Genomic DNA, 6379 nt, shown 5'->3' on the forward strand with positions numbered 1-6379 from the left:
TAGGGTAGGAAATAAATTGGAAAAAGGCTGCCAAAGAAATTACAATTTATAACTATAAGCAGGAACTAGTCACACCAATTCTGCTAAGAAAATGTCCAGCTAAGCAAGTTTAAGCCTTCACAACTTATAGCAAAACACATTATCTCTTTGGGCATTGAGACCACAGCCAGATATACCTTGGATCTTATTGTATTAAGACTCAGTCAACTCAAAGATCTTGATTTTGATGCCTGAGACATCACCTCTTTAATTGTAAATTTCTTCATTTCCCTTACATGTGTGGAAGGTGCTCTTAACCTGTTTTTTTTTTTTTAAATTTTATTACTTGTTGTTTGGGGGGTAATTAGGCTTGTTTATTTATTTTTTAGCAGGGGTACTGGGGATTGAACCCAGGACCTCGTGCATGCTAAGCACACCCTCTACCACTGAGCTATACTCTCCCCTCTAACCTGGTCTTTTATTCCCTTCTATTTACACTTGTCTTCTTGTTCATCTCTACTCAGCTGCTTCAAAACATCCATAAATACTTTAAAGCTTCTGGTCTTTGTTTAACCAGTACTTGTCTCAGCATAGTGATTTATATATATATTCCTTTTTATATTCTTTTCCATTATAGGCTATTACAAGGTATTGAATATAATTCCCTGTGCTACACAGTAGGACCTTGTTGTCTATTTTATATACAGTAGTTAGTATCTGCAAATCCCGAACTCCCAGTGTATCCCTCCCCACCTCCTTTCCACATTGCTAACCGTAAGTTTGTTCTCTATATCTGTGAATCTGTCTCTGTTTTGTCAATAAGTTCATTTGTGTCCTTTTTTTTTCTCTTGATTTTACATATGAGTGATACCATATGGTATTTTTCTTTTTCTTTCTGAGTTACTTCACTTAGTATGATGATCTCTAGGTCCATCCATGTTGCTGCCAATGGCATTATTTTAGTCTTTTTAATGGCTGAGTAGTATTCCATCGTATATACATTGTGTATGTATATGTATGTGTGTGTATGTATGTGTGTGTATATATATATATATATATATATATGCCACAATTCCTTTATCCAGTTATCTGTTTATGGACATTTAGGTTGCTTCCATATCTTGACGATTGTAAATAGTGCTGCTATGAACATTGGGGTGCATATGTCTTTTCAAATTAGAGTTTCCTTCAGATATATGCCCAGGAATGGGATTGCTGGATCATAGGGTAAGTCTGCCCATTTTTTAATTGGGTTATGTCTTTTACTATTTTATGAGTTCCTGAAATATTTTGGATATTAAACCCTTATTTGATATGTGATTTGGAAATGTCTTCTCCCATTCCATAGGTTGCCTCTTCATTGTGTTGGCTGTTTCCTTAGTTTTGCAGAAACTTTTTAGTTGCATGTAGTCCTACTTGTTAATTTTTCCTTCTATTGCTTGGACTTTTGATGTCATATCCAAAAAAATCATTGCCAAGACCAGTGTCAAGGAGCATTTTGCTTTAACTGTTCTAATAGATGTACAGTAGTAGCTACTTGTTTTGGGTAGAGTGTTTTATAAATTTCAATTAGGTCAAGTTGATTGACCATGTTGTTCAAGTCCTTTAGATCATACCTGCTTTGGGTATGTCCCACACATGCACAGCGGAGGGGTTTAGAGACAAAGTTAAGACATCCCTTTCTCCAGACCACTTCTTTCCAGGATACTTCCCATACTCTATGGATCTCAGATGCCCCTCTTTCTGGTCAGTTGACCAGAAAGGCAGCATTTCTCTTGAAGTTTTAATCTCCGGTGCTGCTGCCATGCATTTCTGTGTGACTACAATTGCCCTTGGGATAAAGTAGTGAGGAGAGAGAGAAAGAGGGAGGGAGAGAGAGAGAAAGAGAGGGAGAGAGGGAGAAACCAAGGATTTTTTCCCACAGTATCCACGCCATAGGCCTCTTTAAAAATTCCTCTGTCTAGAAAGACAGAGTTTCTCTTGGAGTTTTGCCTGTGTATGATGCCAGTGATCTCAGTTCAGTGACTGAGATCCTCTACAGAGAACGGCAAGGAGAGAAAAAATATAGATAGGAATTTTCCATACTCTACCATTTGCAAGCACCCCCTTTTCTTGTCCTCTGGTCAGGAATATGGGGTTTCTCCCAGAGCTTCTGCTGCCTGGATACACCACACAGTTTTGTAATTTTTGTCAAAGCTGGAGGAGGTAAGGGGACAATATGTAGAAACTCAACTACCATATTAATTGCTTTTTAAAATTTTGACTTCTTTCCCCAACTTCCTTGCCATTGTTTACTTTGCAGAGTCCTCAGGGAGTTGCCTCTTTCATCCAGAGTATTTCGTTGTAATCACTGTATTATAAGTATTTAGTTATAATCTTTGGGAGAGAGACTACAGAGAGCTTACTTCAGCTTGGCCTGCACTGGAAGTCTTGATTTGTGTTTTGAAAAGATCAGTCTGTAGAACAAGGTACAAGGGGATGCCATCAGGTTAATGGGTAGATGACTGAAGCAGTCTAGCTAACAGGTGGTGATGGCATGGATTAGGAAGGTAGTAGCTGTAAGTAAAACAAAATGACAACCTACGGAATGGGAGAAAATTTTTGCAAGTGAAACCGACAAAGGCTTGATCTCCAAAATATATAAGCAGCTCATACGACTCAATAAGAAAAAAATAAACAACCCAATCCAAAAATGGGCAGAAGACCTAAACAAGCAATTCTCCAAGGAAGACATACAAATGATCAAAAGGCACATGAGAAAATGCTCACTATCACTAACTATCAGAGAAATGCAAATCAAAACTACAACGAGGTATCACCTCACACCAGTCAGAATGGCCGTCATTCAAAAATCCAAAAATGACAAATGCTGGAGAGGCTGTGGAGAAAGGGGGACCCTCCTATACTGCTGGTGGGAATGCAGTTTGGTGCAGCCACTATGGAAAACAATGTGGAGATTCCTCAAAAGACTAGGAATAGACTTACCATATGACCCAGGAATCCCACTCCTGGGCTTGTACCCAGAAGGAAATCTACTTCAGGATGACACCTGCACTCCAATGTTCATGGCAGCACTATTTACAATAGCCAAAACATGGAAACAGCCTAAATGTCCATCAGCAGGTGACTGGATAAAGAAGAGGTGGTATATTTATACAATGGAATACTACTCAGCCATAAAAACTGACAACATAACGCCATTTGCAGCAACATGGATGCTCCTAGAGAATGTCATTCTAAGTGAAGTAAGCCAGAAAGAGAAAGAAAAATACCATATGAGATCGCTCATATGTGGAATCTAAAGACTCATGGACAGAGAATACAGACTTGTGGTTACCAGGGGGGTAGAGGGTGGGAAGGGATAGACTGGGATTTCAAAATTGTAGAATAGATAAACAAGATTACACTGTATAGCACAGGGAAATATACACAAAATGTTATGATAAATCACAGAGAAAAAAATGTGACAATGAGTGTGTATATGTCCATGAATGACTGAAAAATTGTGCTGAACACTGGAATTTGACACAACATTGTAAAATGATTATAAATCAATAAAAAGTGTTTAAAAAAACTCTCAAAAAAAAGGAAGGTAGTAGCTGAAATGAGGAGAAAGGAAGGATTTCAAGAGACACGGAGGCAAAATTAATTGCATTCAGGAATAATTTGGAAGCAGAGAATGAAGGGGAAATGTGAAGGATGATTCCTGTAATTCTGGTTTGAGAAAATCAGTGGATGGTGGTCCCATTTGCTGAGGTAGGAAGTGCTTGGATAGGAACATGCTTCAGTGTGTGTTTGTGTGCCAAGGGAAGGGCATAGGAGGTTGTGAATTAGATTTTGGACAGGTAGAGTTTGGGGTACGTTTGAGGCAACTAAGTGGAATGCCAAGTAAGCAGATGGGCATATCTATAGCTTTGGAACCTGCTGGAGATAGAAATTTATGAATTATCTGCATAAAGATGGTAATCAAAGTCATGGTTAGGATTTTACATAGAAAGAACTGGGAAGAAAAGAGGGCCCCAAACTATGTCTTGAAGAACATTTAGTGGCTTAGGAGAGGATAAAGTCTGAAAATGAGGCTAGGAAGGAATGAACAGAAATGTGAGGGGAAAACGGGAGAAGGGAATGTGTTGTGGAAGCCGAGGACAGAGAGTATTTGAAAGGGTGATTGGTTCATAGTGACAGATGTTCTTGAGATGTCAAAGAAGGTGAAGACTGAAAAGTGTTCCCTTTGAGTTTAGAAGCATGGATGTCATTGGTGGCTTTAAGATGAGCCACATAGTGGAGTGGAGATGTGGTAACCAGGTTAGAGTTAACTGGAGAATAACTAGGAGGTGAAGAGAGGTGGATCATAAGTATAGACACCTCTTGGGAGAAGTTTTGCTAAGAGGCAGAAGACGGAGATAGGTCACTCTTGTAGAATGTGGAATGGAAGAGGATGGTCTATTTGAGGAAGAAGGTTGAATATATAAGAGAAAAGAAGTAATGAAAAAGTAAGTTTCTAGAGAGGGCCAGAGGAAAATGGGATCCAAGGCATCAAGGAATTGGCCTTGGCTGAGAAGCAGGCCTCAGCTCTACCATAAAGGATCAGGTTGGGGAAAGCGCTCATGGTGAACACAGATGTGTGTAGGTTTCTGTGTTTGGAAGGAAAGATGAGGGAGTTCCTGTCTAGTAGCCTCTCTTTAGTCTATAAAATAGTAGGTGGTATCTAGAAATTGACACAACATTGTAAATTGGCTATACTTCAGTAGAAAAAAATAGTAGGTGGTATCATGTTCTGAGAGTTAAGGGAAGGTGATGAATGTTGGATTAGAGGACACTCTGAAGTTGGAGGAAACAGATCCTCTACAGAGTAGGAGAGTGAGCTGTCCAGGGAAGCAGAGTGGGCCATGGCTTCTTGAACTCCATGCTTCAGATATATTAAACTTTTTTTTTTATCAGCACCTATAGGAGTCATTTATTATTTTTTCCCCTTCATTGTATTTATTTATTTATTTTATTGAAGTATAGTTGATTTACAATGTTTTGTTAGTTTCTGGTGTACAGCATACTGATTCAGTTATATATATATATATATTCTTTTTCATTATGGGTTATTATAAGATATTGAATATAGTTCCCTATGCTACACAGTAAGACTGTTGTTTATCTATTCTGTATATAATAGTTTGTATCTGCTAACCCCAAACTCTCGCTGAACTTCTTTTGTTTTTTGTGTTTTTTTGAGGGGAGTGATTAGGTTTATTTTTTAATGGAGGTGCTGGGGTTTGAACCCAGGACCTCATGCATGCCAAGCATGCGCTCTACCACTGAGCTATACCCTCCCCTCGAACTTCTTTTAATGACTGCAACCTACTTGTGCTCCTTCCCCTTTGAACTTTCACCTGTGTTGTTACCCGTGCCTGGAACACTCCTGCCACCTTCATCTGATGATTCCTACTCATCCTTCAGGTCTCAATTTAGATGCACTTCTTCTAAGAAGCGTCTTCTACAGTTAGAAGTCAGGTAGAAAAGTTAGCTGCCCCGGGGGTGTGCTTCCATGACCACCCTGATTTTGTTTACCACCCAGTCCACTTTATTATAGTTGCTTATCTGACTGGCCATCTCTCCTTCTCAAAGGTCAGCTCTCTGAGGATGGGGGACCTTATGGTTAGGGATGATGAAAACATGCTTAGCCCTAACCTGTAGCACAGGGCCTGCCACATAACTAGCACTTAAGAGACAGCTGCTAAATGCTGGTAGTGAACTCACCGTGACAAGAGAACTGGTCACATGGCTAGAAGGAGTGTGGGACTCTGAACAGTGATCTGTCTAGATGAAAGGTGCAGTCTGTCAGAAGTGCTGTTTCATTAACTCAGACACTGGCCATTTTGCAGCTGAGGCATGAAGGAAACATCAGAGAGATGTTAAGAAAGACTAATTTTTGTGTCCTGGTGGTAGTGCTAGGGGAACACTGACCCATGGTTTGCCGAGTTGCCCTAATAACCTGATAGTGCTTAAAGGGGGTACTGTAGGTGCTAAGGGTGGGGGTACTGGCAGAAAGGAACATCACCATTCCCACTGAGGCTCTAAATTTGCATGGGACCAAACGTGGTCATGAGTCTTGGTGGCTGATTTCAACTCTGTTCTTTGATGTTGCTCATTATTTCAGCAACCTGAGAATAACAGCTGGACTGTGTGGGATGAAAGCAACTTTTTAGTGCAGGCAAATGGATCATGGCAGTTCTCTTGGAGAAATATCACTTGTTAGTTGGCACAAATAAATACCCTTTTTTGTCCTTGTTCTTAAAAAATGCCAAATTGCAAGATGTGCATGCATGTGTCTAAGATGAGGCAAGGACAGATTTAAACCAGAGGAAATGCTTTACAGCTCAGCTGCCTCCTTCTCCAATGACTGATA

General features: G+C 39.8%; 1 non-coding gene across 1 annotated transcript; it reads right to left on the reverse strand.

Annotated features, from left to right (window-relative positions):
• Positions 1 to 5231: 5231 nt before the first annotated feature.
• On the reverse strand, positions 5232 to 5304 carry TRNAA-GGC (transfer RNA alanine (anticodon GGC)). The gene has a single exon. It is a non-coding gene; the product is annotated as a tRNA-Ala (tRNA).
• Positions 5305 to 6379: the final 1075 nt, after the last annotated feature.

The sequence above is a fragment of the Vicugna pacos genome, chromosome X, assembly GCF_048564905.1.
Source record: "Vicugna pacos chromosome X, VicPac4, whole genome shotgun sequence".
NCBI lineage: Eukaryota > Metazoa > Chordata > Mammalia > Artiodactyla > Camelidae > Vicugna > Vicugna pacos.